The sequence below is a fragment of the Panthera onca genome, chromosome D1 (assembly GCF_046562875.1).
Source record: "Panthera onca isolate mPanOnc1 chromosome D1, mPanOnc1 haplotype 2, whole genome shotgun sequence".
In the NCBI taxonomy this organism is placed as follows: Eukaryota; Metazoa; Chordata; class Mammalia; order Carnivora; family Felidae; genus Panthera; species Panthera onca.
Genome location: NC_138348.1, coordinates 101111978 through 101129811, shown reverse-complemented (window position 1 = coordinate 101129811; position 17834 = coordinate 101111978). Strand labels below are relative to the sequence as shown.

The 17834-nt window shown below is 49.0% G+C and overlaps 1 long non-coding RNA gene across 2 annotated transcripts in view; it reads right to left on the bottom strand.

Annotated features, from left to right (window-relative positions):
• The window catches only part of LOC132660899 (uncharacterized), a 183018-nt gene that overhangs the window by 164915 nt on the left and 269 nt on the right, over positions 1-17834 (bottom strand). The window lies entirely within an intron of this gene.

The window sequence follows — 17834 nt, the reverse complement described above, 5'->3', positions numbered from 1 at the left end:
CACCATGCTGTTGCCCTTCCTCGAGAACCCCAGCTGTCTCTTGCCAGCTTTGGGGTGTCTCTGTAGATGCAAGCCCGTGGACAAGCGCCATGCTCAGACGCTACCTGCATCAAACTCCCCAAGTCTGCCTCTCCCCCACCTGTGGAACGATGGTGCTCACATTCTTCTGACCGGGCTGAGCAGGGACACTGCCAAATTTTTATCTTTGCCCCTCACCTTCCTCTGCCTTCCTTTTCTAAGACTTGTCTCTTAGGTTCTGATTTGACCACAGGGCTCTCACCAGACGTGGAAATCCCTGCCATCGCCTCCACGCTTACCCTCGGCTCCGTTTATCCTAATACCCTACTTGGCATCTGACCTTGTTCTGTCTTGCGTCTTGGACTTTGCTGCTTCCTGGAAGTTTCCAGTCATCCCTACCATGCTAGGTGTGACAATGCTCTATTCCACTTGATTCAACAGTTCAAAAAACCTACTGTGTGCTCCTTACATGCTCAAGCCCTGGACAGGTTCTTGCGGACATAGAAACCGTGAGTAGAGGTCTCTACACTTGAGAGAGCCGTAGGGACTCTGATGGTAGCTGACCCTGAAGGTCTATGACTGCCAGGTGCTGTTCTAGACGCTTTGCACGTATTATCTCCTTTAACCCTCGCTATAATCCTGTGAAGTAAGTATGATGAATGTGTCCGTTTTAAAGAGGAGGAAACTGAGGCATAGAGAATAGCTTCCCCAAGGTCACAGAGAATTGAATGGCAATCTGGCTCCTAAACACCATGTGCTATGAAAGAAAAGAGGCCACCTGTGAAGTGTTGTAATAGATATTTATAGAAAGACTACGGGAGTTTGGCAAAAGTGAGTCATGAATTCTTTTGGCTCTCAGACTCTTGACCTGTGTGAGAACCCAGGTAGGTAACCAGCTTTCTCTCTGCTGCTTACTCACCCAACCTTCTGCTTTTATCTCTGCAGATGAAACGTCAAACATCGTCTTAACTTAGACTCAGCATCTGCTGTGAGTGACTGACATCTGCTGGGCTGGCCTCCGGCCCCAGGTCCACCTGGCTGGGTTGGCAGGCCCAGATCGTGTCCCACACCATCTCACATCCAGCAGCCCAACTGCCCCAGAGCTTTCCTGCTTGGGTCTGGGCTTCTTCCCAACGTTCCATGAGCCCTCCCACTGGGGAAAAACTGATGGAAACTGCTCCGTGACCCCTTTGCTTCCAGTAGGCCATGTTTTCTGCAAGAAAGATGTTCCAGAAGAGCTTTGTCCAAACTGAATGTTTGTAGATTGAATCCCATTTAGAATACATTAGAATAATTAGCTAATGACACAACAGCATCAACTTGCATTGAGTGCTCACTATATGCCAGGCACTTTGCTCATAATATCCCTTGAATTCAGGGGACACATCTGTAAGGTGGGTACCTCTTTCCTTATCCTGACATAACCAATGAAGAAACCAAGCCCAGAGATGTTAGGTGATTTGACCTAGATCACACAGCTAATAAGTGCCAGAGCTGACTCCTGGCCTGGTAAACCATCACTCTCCTGTGTCTGGTCCAAGGAGCATTCGGTGAATTCTTAGGCAAACGGTCTCTTAGGGAAATCTATGAGCCCTGCTGGACAGTTCTACAGCAGGGACAGAAGAAGTTTCTCCCCACCATCCCCCAGAAGGGGGAGCTCTGGAGCTGCCCCAGCTCCAGCCCAGCATGCCTGTGAGCACACACATGCACACGCACTCGCGTGCCTTCCTGGGGCCAGCCCATGACGGTCTCCTCTGACCAGGCAGCTGACTGGGTACACAGGACTGAGCCACTAGGAGCCAGGGCAATCAAGAGCAAGAAAGCTGAATAAAAGCAGCTAATACTCTATCTGTGATATGCAGCTTCGGTTGTAATAAACACTGCAGCTGAATATTCCCGCAGGGACTTCCTAATGGAAGAGATGGATACACTCCAGAGCGACCCCAGGGGTTTTACACGCAGCTCTGACTAAACTCCCTATAAAATCAATCCCGCCTTTTCACCAGTTGTGACAGGGTGTTCTAATATTAATCCACTCTCCTTGTCACTCAGCTCCCCCAACAAAGGCTTTAATGATCTTTAACCAGGCATGATAAACACGACACACTCAAGCAGAGAATGCCCGGACCCAGGGAGCCCCCGCACCTCACGACGACAACACGCTTAGAGGTTAAGGGAGACACAGGTGACCCCCTTAGTCCCCCTGACAACCTCCTGTCTCCCCACAGGATGGTCTGCAGAGGAAGGCAGCTCCATGAGGGCAGAGGCAGTCAACTTGTTCAGGCCGGCTGGGGGGCAGGAGGGGTGCAGGCCCTGGGCATGGGGTGAGGGTCTCAGCAGCCAGGGGAAGGAACAGAGAGGCCTAGAGTTTGGCCTCTGTGCTGGCCCTCCCAGCACCCCCAAACCCAGCCTGCCCAGACTTTGCACACACCTGCTCTTTACCCACCCCTCTCTTGCTCCCTCCATGCCTGGACCCTTCCCTGGACCCTCCATGCCCCTAGAGGCCCCGGACAGGGGTGGACCAGAAGAGTGGAGGTTCATAAAGGCAGTTGGAGGGGGAGATGGGCAGTCAGGTGGCGGCAGGGCCAGAGGTCTGGGCCCTGGTGTGAGGAGATACACAGGTGGATGAGGAGTGTCTACACCACTAAAACCTTAGTCCTTCTATTTCTAATCCACCCCTCAGTCTTCAAGGCTGCAAAGCGTTTATGGGAGCTGAGTAGGCGCCCTGCGCTGGCTCTGGGGCAGTGCAGAGGCCTCCTCTCTCATGCGCAAACCTGTTCAGGAAGCAGCAGGGTAAAGTGCCTGGCGGCCTTGGCCCCAACCTCCCAGCAAACTCCCTCTGGCGACAGCGAGTCAGAGCCTGGAGTTTGGCCTCTCACTTCAGAAAACAACCCAAACTGGCCTGAGAGGTTTAATTTAACCAACTGGCTGCTCCAGCCCACTCAGGGGCAGCTCAGCAGGGCCCAGGGGCCTCCGTGGTGGTGTCCAGCTTCCCCGTGGCCCTGAGGGTCTCAGAGAGCCGTGTGAAGCTTGGAGAGCAGCACCGTGCCTTCCCTGTTGTAACAGAACTTGGTTTAATGTTTTCATTTTAACAGAAAACAGCCTTAAGGAAAATAACAATGTAAAAAAGTAGGGAAGCCATGACCTGCATCCGCCACTGGTAACATTTGAATGTACTGCCTTCTAAAACTTTTCTCCTTAAAGGTGTTGAATTCGGGCTTGGCCTTGGCCTTGCACCAGAGACCTGCACACGCTCTTTTGCCGACAAGAGGCTCCCTGCGCAGGGGAGGGAGGGATTCTGGAGCATGATTTATTGGGCGATCAGGGCTCCTTCCTAAGTCTTGTGCCTTCATTTTCTCAATTATAAAAAGGAGATAGTAATATAGGGCACCTTAGCGGCTCAGTGGGTTAAGCGACCAACTTCTACTCAGGTTATGATCTCATGGTTCATGAGTTTGAGCCCTGCTTCGGCTTCTGTGTCAAAGGCTCTGTGTCTGAGCCTCTGACAGCTCAGATCCTGGAGCCTGCTTCAGATTCTGCGTCTCCCTCTCTCCCTGCCCCTCCACAGCTCGCGCTCTGCCTCTCAAAAATAAATAAATGTTAAAAAAAATTAAAATTAAAAAAAAAGGAGATAGTAATAAAACTGACCTACAGGGTGGTGACAGGGACGAAATGTTTCTATATATGCAAAGAACTTAGAAAAGTGCCCGATGTGTAATAAAATGAAATAAATGTGGTAGTGGTATCACTGATAGCATTATTATTATTATTATTATTATTATTATTATTATTAATTACTTTTAGCATGATCTTGCCTTCAAGGAAAGGGGAGTAGGGATACACAGTCCCCTCCTCCCAGTAGCCTGCCACCGAGGATGTCTAAGCACCCAGCTATGTAACAAGTGGGCAGGACAGTGCCCAAGAGAGAGGACAGAAAGCCAAATACTGCCGATCCAGGGCTCTGTGGTTGCTGGGGTGAAAAGGGAAGGCACATAGCTACCACCTGTCATGTGGGTTCAAGTTGCCCAGGTAGCTCTGTGCTGGTACCTATGGCAGGCAGCTACTCCCTCTCCCCCCTGCCCCTGTGGGGGCCATTGATCCAACCCCTCACTCTTTGCCCCCCGCCTCCAAGAGAGTGAACACCTCAATCACGCATCCTGGTTGGTGCACCCAGGTGTCTCTTTGCCTGCCCTCATCTAGCCCTTGAAACTTTCTGACTTTAGACCATCCACATCCAAGAACATTCCTGGAAAGAACCCTGGAGATCCTAGAATGGCTCATGACAATAACACCTCATATGTATTCGGCGCTTACTATGTCCTTTGCTAAAAGCTTTCCATATATTACCTCATTTAAGCCTTACGGCGAGACTGTGAGCTAAGAACTATCATTGTCTCCACTTTACAGATGAAGCCGTGGCTCAGAGAGATTGAGTTGTCTGCCTGAAGATTGATGTCCTGCTCCATCTGTCAGCAGGGTGACTTGAATTTAACCATGGAGAGACAGCCCTTTGTTCTGGGGAGAAACCACCATGGACCTGTTCGTTTTCTACAGCTACTCTTCCAAAGGGACTCCGGTGCCATTATTAACCTGAATGCTGACGAGCCAAGTGTTTATTTTGATCGTGAAAGCTGGATGTATCTCTTATCTGTGACACAAAAATACAAGGCAAATGAATAGGAGAAACTGAGACCCAGAAAGGGTAAGTCTTTTTTCCATGGGCACATGGCTAGGAAGTCACAGAGCTAAAACCAGAATCCAAGACTCCCCAGTCTTGAGTTCTCTCTAACAGATGCTGCTTCTCATCTGTCCCCTTCCAGAGGGCCCTTGGCTGAGGCCAGAGACCAAGGCCCACATCTCTGGTACACCCTGCATATCACCCAGGGCAGGTCTGTGCACAAAGGAGGTGCTCACTCCATCCCTGCCAACAAGCTGACGTTAACTTTCTGCAGGTGAGTTAACACCACACACTGACACGCGCTTCCGACCTTTGCCCGATAACCGGCTCTGGTTCATTCATCCACGAATGGAAATGAGCTCACAGAAGAGGCTACTTAACATTACTGGCCCGAGCCCAGCCTAATTCTCCCGCAGCCAGCCACGACTGCCCGGGTCCGTGCCCCCCACTATCTACTCCACCAAGTCCACCACTCTTCACCCCTCTTCCCCTAAGAACACACCACAGGGGCGCCTGGGTGGCTCAGTCTGTTAAGCGTCAGGCTTCAGCTCAGGTCACGATCTCATGGTTCGTGAGTTCCAGCCCTGCATTGGGCTCTGTGCCGACAGCTCAGAGCCTGGAGCCTGCTTCGGATTCTGCCTCCCTCTATCTCTCTCTGCTCCTCCCCCGCTCGCACTTTGTCTCTCTCTCTCAAAAAAAATTAATAAACATTAAAAAAAAAATTAGAAAGGTCTTTCTTAAAAAAACAAAAGACAAAAACGCACAGCACAGCCCCAGCCCAGGACAGGGTCCCTTGAGAAGCTAACACCGAATGAAAGAATCCGAGAGAGGCAGAGCTGACTGGAGTCTTTGCAGTGCTGCTGCCTGGTTTCGTTGGGGTTCTGCCTCATTTCTGTCACTCACAGGCTGGTGACTTCCTGACTTCCTGCTGCCCACGGTAGCCGTCCCTGTGACCCTCAGGCTGGAGGCAGGCAGTTTGGGCCACCTCCTCCAGCAGCGGCAAGTCCGGGTGGCGGTAACGGTGCATCTTCTTTTATTGAGTTAGTGGGTTAACGGGCACGTAAAACACACACAACTTGTCAGCCTGTTGGCTGCTGCCACCACCATAATGCTCTCCTGCCTCAGGCTCCACTGGATTGCTCCTCAGCTTGCTCTCTCCCTCCCTCTCCCTCTCCTCGTGATGCTGTTGGTTTGTTTGTTTTTCTGGGGTTTGTTGTTGTCGTTGTTCTGTTTTTGTCAAAGTCTTTCTCTTCCCAACCTGCACCTCCTCCCTCCCCGAACAGCTAAAGGGTCCCTAGAAACATTATTATTTATTTATTTTCAATCGTTTTCCTGGGCAGTCGGTTCCTGAGAAGACTGAGCCTTGAAGGCTCAGATGCCTCTGCCGAGTTAATGTTTCGTTATCTGTCCCTTCCCAGGACACTCAGGTTCAAGGACAGAGGCAGCCCAGAGAGAGTTTCAGTCCATCGAAGGATGAGGCGCATGGCTTAGAGCACTTGCCAGATGGCCGACACCAGTGTCAGCTGAGCACACAGGCTCACGCTGCCCACCAGTGCAGGCACGAGGCCAGCACCGTCCCCAGCAGGCGGTGACCGCGTGCACCTCCACCTACCCACACTTCCAAAACCCCACGCCCGTGTGCACGCACCCAGAAGTCCATATCTACACGCCCAGACCCCACCATACAAACATTCTCAGAAAATCCACATTCCGGATGGGTAGTCCTGAGGATCTACACTTGAAAGAGCGCACGCGCACCTGCAAGGTGCATTCTCCAGTCTGCACGTACACGCCTCATACACATATACTCTCGACGGCTTCGGTCTGCACGCACATGCCCAGGTCACCACACCCTCAACCGTCCACGTGTACATTCATGTGTGTACACACCACATCATCAACAGGCCATTATTCACATATATCCCCGCAAAGATGCTCCTTCAGTACTGATACTAATCACAGGTGCCCTCAAAACTGTCTATTTCTGCAGGCACGGCGCCCAGCTATTTACATACACTACCAGGAGCTGAACCCTGTGTGCACACTTCTGATGTGCATATACCTCCAACAGACCACATCTGCACACACTCACCCCAGATACACCCAGCCTCAACCACCCACATCTGCAAGCTGCACTTCCGCGTACACATCCGCTGTTTGCCGGCCATGTCTGCATGTGCCCACCCTACATACACACTTCCTGGGTATATCCCCAAACCTCCATGTCTGCCACATCCTCACAGAAACCGCTACTCCCACCAGCCTATCTGCAAGTCAGACTTTAATGTGTATTTCAGATATATTTGTAAGCACCTCATGTACACATACATACTTGATCCCCTTTGCTTATATCCCAGGCACATGAACTCTTAAGCCCTATCAGTATGTATATTCCATGTAAACATCCCATAATATTCTACTGTCTGTATGTTCACATTACATGTCCCCCGATAAGACACCAATTCTGCCCTTGCTCATACTCTGACGTCTTCCCGTCTTCATGCACATCTCAAATGTGTGTGCTCACACCTCTGAATGCCCTATTCTACATGTGCGTGCATACGGGTTACATAGACCCCAGTACATGGACGTACACACACTCAAGTCTGCCATTGCCACATGCAAAGGCAACCACGTACAGCTCCCTCTACCACCCCGTGCCTGTATCAAATGCCCACCATCAATTCAATTTAATTAAGACTGAACTAAACTCTTGGGCCTGGAGAAGAGTCTGTTTGGTGTTGGAAATAGGGAGATGAAAAAGACAGCATTGAGGAGGGCACTTGTTGGGATGAGCACTGGGTGTTACATGTAAGTGATGAATCACTAAATTCTACTCCTGAAACCATTATTACACTGCCTGTTAACTAACTTGGAATTAAAAAAAAAAAAGAAAAAAAAAAAAAGAACAGGGACCTTACCCTCAGGGAGGTCTCTGTCTAGGAAGAGAAATGGACAAGAAAGCAGACAGTTACAACAAAAGCTGGTTAGTTCAGTCACGGAAATAGGTGTGCACACAAGCACACACCCTCAGGAGCTCCAGATTTACAGGAATATTCTACATGCATACAGATGCACAAATGTACTCATCATTCACATTCCCACTCTGTGCCCATACCCCACAATTTTAACCATGATCAGTCACTTCAATTAGGCACAGGGGCTTAAAAAGCCACCCATCAAGCACCTCTCTCATGCTAAAGCTGCTGTTAGGGCAAGAATGTTCTCTCATGAGCACCGTCACTGCTTGGACTGAATCTCTCTTCTTGGCTGTTCACTGAGTACCTAGTCTAGCAGTGACACAGCCTTGGGTGTGGGGAGTGGTCTCTCCAACAATGGACCAACTTCATTCTCAGCCTGACCTCAGACAAGCCACAGGCTTTGAAGTTACCCTCTCCACTCTTTGCCTTCTACAGAGGCTGCTGTGGCCATGATAAGCCCAAGGGATCATTCCTGCTCACTCCTCCTTGCTTGGGCTCCAGCAGCTCTGATATGCTTATTTTTTATAATAAGCATATATATAAAAATATATATATAAATATATATAAATATATTTTATATATATATATATAAAATATAAAAATATATATTATATATTTAATCCAATTCCATTCTGAATTCCTAGGATTTTAGTGTCTAAAGCAGAGGTCAAACAACTATGCCTCATAGACCAAATCTGGCCCACCATCTGTTTTTGTAAATAAAGTTTTAATGAGATGCAGTCACACACATTTATTTAAGTATTGTCTATGGTTGCTTTGGGGCTGTAACGACCGAGTTCAGCCTCGGTCTGAGACTGAGACTATGGCTGGTCAAACCTAAAATATTTACTATCTGACCCTTCACAGAAGGTGTTGGCCAAAGGGGCATCAAGTACGGAGGTACTAGTCCTACTCTGGCCTTCTCTGGTTAAAACAGCACATTTTAAGAGGTAAATAGAGAAACTGCAGAGTGCAGAGGGAGAAGACCAGGAAGGAATTACTTCTTTAACTCATCAGATGTCGACGGAGTGCCTCCCATCTGCCGACACTCTGCTGGGCACCAGGTTACAGCAGTGAAAAGAACATAGCTCCTGTCCTCCTAAACTAAACAAGGCTATTAGAGGACATTAAACCACAGCTCATACAAGGACTGCATAGTGAGCAATGTGATAAATACTGAGAAGACAAAAAATGGGGAGTGTTGGGGCCAGGGAAACAAACTCAGAAATACTTTGATGGGTGACCTCAAATATGTGAGGGAATGATGTGGCAAAGGGATTGGACAAGCTCTCTGGGCTTTCCCAAGTGGGGTCTGGGACCAGAACAGCACAGGAAATACAGGAAGACTCTGTCTTAGTGAGTCAAGGAGATTTTAACCCTCAGCACTGCCCTACAATGGGCCCTGCACCACAAAAGCTTGTGTACTCCATATTATTAATGAAGGAGAATCATTTGGGGGATGGGTAGGGAGGACTGGTGCTTGGGATTGGCCTACATGACGTCTGTGCCCAAGTGTAAGGCTCACCATGGCTTCTCAAGATGATGCATCAAGCTAAGCTTTGACAATATTCCCTCTCCCTTCCCAGCATCCTTTGCTCCTGTTATGCAGACATAAGGGATGGCGGCCTCTCCCAACCTGGCTCTTGGATGGGCCATGAGCAGCTCCTGTCACAGTGTGCTGTGAGGGCGTCCATCACTCCTGTGGTCGTCATGGGTTCCTACTTAAACCAGTTGAAAATAAGTTTCCATACCAACTGACTTCTTCAAAGATCCTGAGAACCTCCTCCTCCTTCTCACAAAGGACCCCAACCTTTTTCCACTTGCTCTCTCCCCTCAAGCTCCAAACTTTTCCATCTCTCCTTTGAGTCTTCCAAGCCCCTCTCCTCTTCAGCCCCTCAGGTGGCATCCAAGGGGCCATGCCTGATCCTCTCTTGCAGAAGGTTCAAAGGAGGATGTCGAAGTTTGGCCTTGTCCTTAACCCAGGATTCTTGGTGCCCACTCCTTGTTCATTCCCTCCCACCAGGGGCATACTTCCCAGATCTGGACATCAAAGACACAGATAAGAGCAAGAGGGATGAGAAGATGACAGCAAGAAAGAAGGCAGGATCAGGACAAAGAAAGGAAGCAAGCAAAATGCAAGACAAAATAAAAGGGCAAATGGGGAAAGCCTTAAGAACTCTGGTTTTAAGTGGTCTGTTAATTAAATAACAAGGGTTTGGTGGGGGAGCCCACCTTTCAAAATCCCCGCCAATGGCAAAGCTATGAAAACCCAAATAGCAAACATTTACTCAGAATTAACACGGAACAGATCCCATCAGGCAACCTTGGGGCTGTTTCTGGAGTCTTACCTTAATGTCTTGTGTGGCACTGGGGCCCAGACAGGTACTAGACCTGGCGTAATATGCTAAACAAATCTAATGGTGTGCTTTATTTCCCCCCTCAGCAGAACTCTTAATTACGTATGTTGCAAATGCACAGAGAAAATGGATTAGCCAGAGCAGCTGTTCGATGCTGGAGCGGCACCCTCCCCAGAAGGCTTCGCAAGGAGACTGTGAGGAGGCCCTACGGGCCAGGCCGGGGAGCTGGCATGAGTCTGGGAAGAGCAGGTGGGAGGCTACTGCAGGATCTGAATCTACAGCCACAAGGTGTCTGTTCCTTGGTGCCCCGACGGGAGAAGTGGGGCATGGGTTAGAGGGTGAGTGGTAGTGTGGGCCAGGCCAGTCCTGTGACCGCATGGGCTCAGCTTTTCGGCTCACTGCTAAGGCCATCGTCCTAGTCGACCCACGCAGAGCCATGCCTGAAGCCCTCACCGGTGCTAAGTGTCAGTAGGTCCTATGGCAAGGTGACTCACTACTGCCCCCTTGGAAGTTGCAGGAATCATGTCAGTTTCACAGTCACTTATGGTCTGTGAGAGGAGTCTACTAAGGGACATAGGAGGGCCTCTTCCCTGGAAGGACAAGTCAGAAAGCTAAGAACTTGGGGCTTTAACTGGGGAAGGCAGACCAGTTAATGGAAAGCAATAGAAGGTGCAAGGTATAAGGGCAGAAACCCACTTTGAAAAGAAACATCCTCCAGATGGACAGAGTCCTGATGCAACATGAACTGGACACTGGTCAGTGACAGAAGTATCACGGAGAGACCTGTCCCCTGAACTCAGGTCCGAGGCGCTGGTGTATGTGTGTGTGCACATGAGCGAGTGTGTGCGTGAAGAGGACTCTGCCTTAGACACAAAGGTCCTCATCTGTGTTGCCTTTGGTACTGCCATCCTGAGTGGGAGAACATCCAGCGGGCTGTGGTGGGATTCGTACCCAGGACCTGGGTTTGAGTCCCATCCTCCCACGTACCAGAAACTATTATAACCTTTCTGGGCCCAGCTTCTCCAACTAGCTTGGCCTATGAAAAAACTGGCCTTGAACTTATCAGTAATAGTGCTTGAATCTGAATGTGTTGAGGGACCTGTGTACTTACAGGGGATCTCTCTCTCCCAGGGTTGTAGGAGGGGTATGCACTGAATCAGTGAAGGTGCTTTATGAACTGGAAAGTGAAATAACAATAACAGTAACAGTAACAGTAGCATTTACTGAGCACTTACTATATGCTAAGCACTATTCTAAACGTTTTACATGCTTTATCCCATCCAGTGCTCATAATACACCTACCTACAGGTCCTATTTGTATCCTGATTATTCAGATGAGGACATTAAGGCAAAAAGAGATTACATCGATTCTCAAGGGTTGTACCACTAATAAGTGGGTGGAGTCAGGATTCAAACCCTGGCATCTTAATCCTATCTGCTACACACCTGTTATCAGTTATTGTTTCATATAAGACCATCACCCTTATGTTAAAAAAAAAAAAAACTGGAAGGTATGATGCTAAGTGAAATAAGTAAGTCAGAGGACAGATATCATATGTTTTCACTCATATGTGGATCTTGAGAAACTTAACAGAAGTCCATGGGGGAAGGGAAGGGGGAAAAAATAGTTAGAGAGGGAGGGAGGCAAACCATAAGAGCCTCTTAAATACAGAGAACAAACTGAGGGTGGATGGGGGGGGGTGGGGGAAAGGGGAAAATGGGTGATGGGCATTGAGAAGGGCGCTTGTTGGGATGAGCACTGGGTGTTGTATGTAAGCCAATTTGACAATAAATTATATTTAAAAAAAAAAAAAGACCACCACCCAGTATCGGCTGGGCTTAGGACAGGGCAAGAGGAAGCAGGCCCATGTACTGCCCAGCAGCATGGGACACTGAAGGTGAAGGGAAACCTTTGGGTTCCAGTCACGTAAGCAGCAGGTGTAAGGGCACATGCTGCATTTAAAAGTCAGAACAAGGCTGTAGCGTAGGGCCAGGGCAGCATTCTGGCCTGAGGAGGAGGAAGGGGGCATCATGCAGGGACAGTGGAGCTTTGAGAGCAACGTACTGCTAGTCCACCTGCTAATGATTCCTCCGAACGTTGGTTCCACTCCATTCCATGAGACACATCTCTACGCAGCACCTACCTTGCACCAGGTAAGGGGGACGAGATGAATGAAAAGTGTGGTCTGTGTCCTTCTGTAGCTTGTAGTCTACCAAGGAAGGCCAATACCACATGCGTCCTTGCAAGCATGAGGAGTCTAGAGGACGACGAGGCTTGGGTGTGTATTAGTTAGGGCGGTGCTAACTGCTACGATGAACAGACCCCATGATGGCTCCAACTCCGAACTTCATCCTTCACTCACTCAGCAGGACAACACCAATACTCCCAGTTGGTGAGAGATGCTCTCCTCTGCTCTTCATTTCTCTTACAGACAGGATGACAGCAGCTCTGCCGGCTTCAACAGGAATCCTCCAAGGCCTCCCCGGGGGCACCATCAACGTCAGCAGAAGGGAAAAGAGCAAGGAGCGTGTGGGAAGTTTCTGTGGGCCAGGCTTGAGAGTAGCACAGATCAATCACTTTCTACTCACAGGCTAATGACTGGACCTCAATACAGGCCACACCTAACTGCAAAGGAAGAGCAGAGTCCCCACAGGCCACAGATTTGGTGAGGAGCCAGCAGATGGTCATAGCGGGCAATGGAGGATCTTGGCCCGCCATGTTCTCTCTGCTTGGAATGCCTCTCCTAGTCCCACTTCCCCTCTTTCTACACAGCCAACTCTGTGACTTCATGAACAATGGCACATACCAATTATAATGTTCTTTTTTCTTCTTGTACACATAAGCGCCTTCTATTCTCAAAAGCCCTATAAACATAATTGTCACTGATAACGTGACTTGCATTAGCGATACCGAGGGAAGGGAGGAGGCCTTTGATCACACGGGGTCCTATCTGGACAGGCAGCAAATAATAGCAAAAAGCAAGACATCAAGAGGGGACTCCAGAATTGAGTAGAGACAGGAATTCAGAACCACAAGGAGCCAGCAGAACATAAGGTCACCTAGAGAATTCTCAAAACTACTGGGCAGAGTGACTCTCCAGAGGTGTGTGGGATGTTGACTCAGATTACTTTATTTAGAAATTAAGCAAAAGGTGAGATATGTTAATAAAATCTGGAGGACACCTAGAGAAAGGAATGAAGGACACGAGACAGTGTTTCACACATGTTCATCAGATGGAAGATTAACAGACACGACGCGTCGCTCCGTCCGGGGTGTCTGCTTCTCAGCCACCTCGTTACATAGGAATCGCTATGCCCAACTGACAGACAAGACAATCATTTCAAAGAAAGCCTCACAGCCCATGAACAGAGGAGCTGGATGCAAACTCAGGCACGGTCTTAACCGCTACACTCCACTGCCTGAGAAAGGAGAAGAGCAAGAGGACAGAATTTACTAGGAGTTTGGGAAAGAGGTGGGCAGGTGGGAGATGCAATTGTGACGAGGAAGCAAGGCTGCCAAAGGCCAGACTTTCTGGAGACAGAGCCGTGGGCCAAAGAGGGCAAGAGGGCCCCCTGGCTCCTGAGGGAGGGAGGCTGGTGATCCCAGCTAGCCAGCCTCCCCAAAGGGAAAGAGAAGAAGCCTGCTCACCCAGACGGTGGTTGCTCCTCTCTGCTGGGGCAGAAGGAAGGGAGTTCTTGGCAATGCTTGACTTGCTAAGCCTCAGGGGAGAAAAACCAGGGAGTTGGTGAGAGCAGCTCCCTAAGGTGCCTTGGGCGTGATGCAGCGCTTTCCAGCAGGGAGCGAAATCAGGAGGAAGGGAATCAAGACCAGATGGAGTTAGTGTTCCAGCAAGTGCACGTGGTTTTAGAAATGAAGGAGAAACGTGGATTGAGGCCAAATCCAGTTCGCAGGGTTCCACAAACCTGCAGTCCCTGGGGAATCATGCAGACACAGGATGTTGGGGCTGGGAGGCATTTCAGAGATCATCCTGCCCAGCTGCTCCTCTTACAATGGGGGAAACTGAGACCTGGAGAGAGTAGGTCAGCGCGAGTGTCGGGCCGTATCCCAGATCCCTGCTCCCCCTTATTGTCACCGAGACCAAGGAGGCATGTAGGCAGCAGGCCTGCTTTTCACTCCTCCCTCTGCACCAACTCTGTGGAGCACCACTAACCAGGAGGTGCTAAAGCCTTGGGGGCTGCTGAGGTACAGGGTTTTGTGCAGATGTCTCTTCATCCACCCCCTGCCCACTTCTTCCACGGAAGGTCCCTACTCCAGGGTCTCTAAATGCTTCAGTAGCTGTGTGACCTTGGCAAGACACTTTGCCTCTCTGACTCAGTTTCTTTCCCCAGGAAAGGGTGCTATAGGGCAAGAAAATCATTGAGTCCTGTGCTTTTCCTGTGCCCACAAGAACTATGATGTCAGGATAAAGGCTGATGTTGGGAGAAGGCAACCAAGATTGTCAGAGCAGACAAGCAGACCCTCTCCTAACACTGGTGTTGGGGGAGGGGGCAAGGCAACCAAGGCCCCCAAATCATGGGTCTAAATGCTTAAAAGGTACAATGAGTATAACAAACTGATAAAATACGCTTACCCTCCTACCTTGACAAATACATCTTCATGATGACAAAATTGAAAAATCTAGGTGTAAAACCACAGATTTCTTTTTATATGACTTAAAGTTGGCAACTCTTAAAGATAGATGAATTTAATCATTATTGCACATGTTTGGGTGCTGACAATGTTTGGATGAGTAATAAAACAAAGATAAAATAATTCAAAAACAATTGTGTATTTACTCCAAAATTATTTTTCTTGCCTTTATTTAAAGAGTCCCTAATTATGTTGTCATAATCGAGACGTTTACATAATTTGTGTTCTGTTGGGATTAATGCCAACTTAGACATCTCTTGAGGTATTGTAGTTCTTAGATAGTTTTTTTCTTGTTGTTGTTGTTAATTTCAATTTGAAGAAACTTCTCTGCAGAGGCAGGATAAATTAGAAATGACAATACAATTCTTAAAGCCCCACATCTATGTATTCAGAAATAAGCAGAGAATTTTACTTATTTTCAAACACTATAATATGGCCACATATGATAAATTATCATTTCAGGGAATGATATAAAACAGTTGATTTTCATCCTGTTTCTCACGGGATAGAGTAACATAGGCGTTCTGCATGATACTTTATGCATGTTACATCTAGACTTACAGATGGACAAAAGTAAGAGAAACGGGAGTTGTTTAATACTGCAAAGTGTTTCTGATTTTTTATATACAACTATTGCAAATACTACACTAATTAATGAATACCTCCATGAATTTGAATTTGAACACAAAGAAAACAAGAAAATGGATGCTCAGCACTGTGGACAGTTCATTATGAAAGAATCTATTTCATTGTGCTATCTGAGAAGGATTTGACAAGTTAATTAATTGGCCTTCTATCTAAGCACTTCCACTGCTTAAATCCTAGTTTGCCCACCATCCACCCCAAAACACTGTCTCCCTGATGTGGGCAGCAGCACAACCCAGCACCTTCATAGCAACCTAACCCAGCCACCTTTTGTTTCAAGAACAGAGGGCAAAAGACCGGGAGAAGGACCTCCCTGGGGCATGATTCATGACAGTCCTGAGAGTGGCTGTTTAGGGTTACAGGTCCCACCAAACCAACACTGAGCACTGGAACCCGCTAACAGAGGGACCCAAGTGTTTTCTTATAAATAGATGTATTAGCGTGGGGGGCTTACAGAGTATGTGGAGCTTCTAAAGTGTAGGAGAAAGCCTCCCCTTGTCCAGAGAAGAGTGTTGCTGGAAATTTCAAGCTGGAAGGGATGAGGCTGGGAGGCTACCTGATGCCGCCTGGGGGCAAGAACCTCTAGGATCATGTCCAGCTTCCTTCTAAGAGCACACGCTAGCCTCCCGAGCCCTATCCTCTCCTGTCCTGTCACTCACCCAGCTGTCTCACCAGACCACTCAGACTTCCCTGCCATGTGCTCACACCCCCCTGTGACTTTGCTCTTGTGGTTACATCCACGTGTCTTTTCCCCTTCCCTTTGTTTAACTGGTTTATTAAATGGTTTATTAAACAGTTTCTATTCAGTGGGGCATAAATACATAAATGGAAATCCCTTCCATCACATTCTTTGGATTCTCTCATTAACAGATACCCTAACTTTCTGGTTCCTTTCCCGGATCTGGATCCTTTGGTGCTGAGGCCAGGAAGGGGGGTGGGTGTTTAGAAATGATGGCTGGGGTCATTGTGTGGAATTGGCAGGCTGACAACATGGGGAAGGCCTTGGTCTCTAACGGTTCAGTTTGGTCCCATCCCCTGCTGGTGGCTTTGCCTGTGTGCAGGTATACATGGCGGTCTTGGATTAGTGTTGGCTTTACCTATTCCTCCAGTGCTGAGCACATGTCAGGAAGGGCAGCCATGGCTACCTCAGGCCCCTGCCAGTGGTCTACCCCCCGGAGAAGGCCGTCGCTTCATGTAGCGGACAGGCCCCATACCAACCGCCCCTCCTCCAGACACCTCGTCCTTCCACATCAGTGAGGTCTTCTGGGTTTTCTTTGGTACTCTCTGAGAGCTGGAGGGACGTAGGATGGAGGGGAGACCCCCCCTTCCCTTCCCCTCCCTTCCCAGATTTACAACACTGCGGTTCCTTCTGGCCTTGGCCCAAACCACTCTGGACTTCAACTTCTGTGCTCCGCACTCCCCATTCCCTGGCTCCCGCTTCAGAAAAATCAGGAAAGACGCAAGCAGAGGACACAAGTCAAACCTGTGCGAGAACCCCTCGCTGTCCCCATCTCCAGTCAAAGCCCGGAAGTGTCTACTTTGTCCTGGGAGTGATGTGTCATCTCTCCTCCTATAGGCACTCCCAACCTCCCTGAATAATTCCCTCAGAGCCACTCTCAGCTGGCTTGGGAGAGAAAGAGAATTCTAAATAGTCTCCACAAAATCAGCGGCCAGCCCCTCTCCCTTCTTCTACACACTGGGACGTTGGACACTAGAATGTGCTGTGGGGCAGGGGGTGACAGGGCCCGATCAGCTTCTTAACAAGCCCCAGATGTTGGTGTCTCTATTTAGGATGCGGTTCTCTTATCATTTCTCTGCACCCAGCTGCTGACCCCACTGTTGGTCCAGTCCCCTCACACACTTGGCCAGTGGAAGATCCTGGTTAGGTCTCAGCCCTCTGCCGGGTCTGCCCCAGCCTCCCAAGCTGCCAGCCTCTCCTCCAGGCTCCCACCGGGGTTTGGATTCATTCTGGGTCTACTGTGGTGCGCTTAGATGTTTGCAACTGTTTTCTCTGGCATGTCTGTGAGTACCCAACGGGCAAGGAGTGGGCTTAGGCATCTTGTACCCCCAGGACACACCACTGGGCCTGGCGCCTCACAGGCACACACTGCCAGCTTGTCGAAGGAAGGAAATGAGATGGATGGACTTAATTAGGGAATAACGAATGAGTCAGTTATTGAGTAAAGGAAGGAACTCATCAGCAAGGAATGACCAAAGGAAGCAGTGAATTATCGCAAGCCTTTCCTTGGCCCCCTTCCTGTTGTCCAGCCTCCCCGGGGAGCTCCCAGCAAGCCCATCTGCAGCTGGCCCTCAGCTCATCAGATTCTAGGAGAGCGGTCTGCCCCACCCCTGGTAATGGAACTGTTAGCTCAGGAGGCAACAGTCTCACCGTGTAAAATCACTGTCTATTCTAGTCAAATTAACTAGGTAATACTCTGCATTAGTGTAAAATTCTCCATCAAACCATGAAGACTGCCGTTTAAAACATTCAAGGCCCGTGTAGG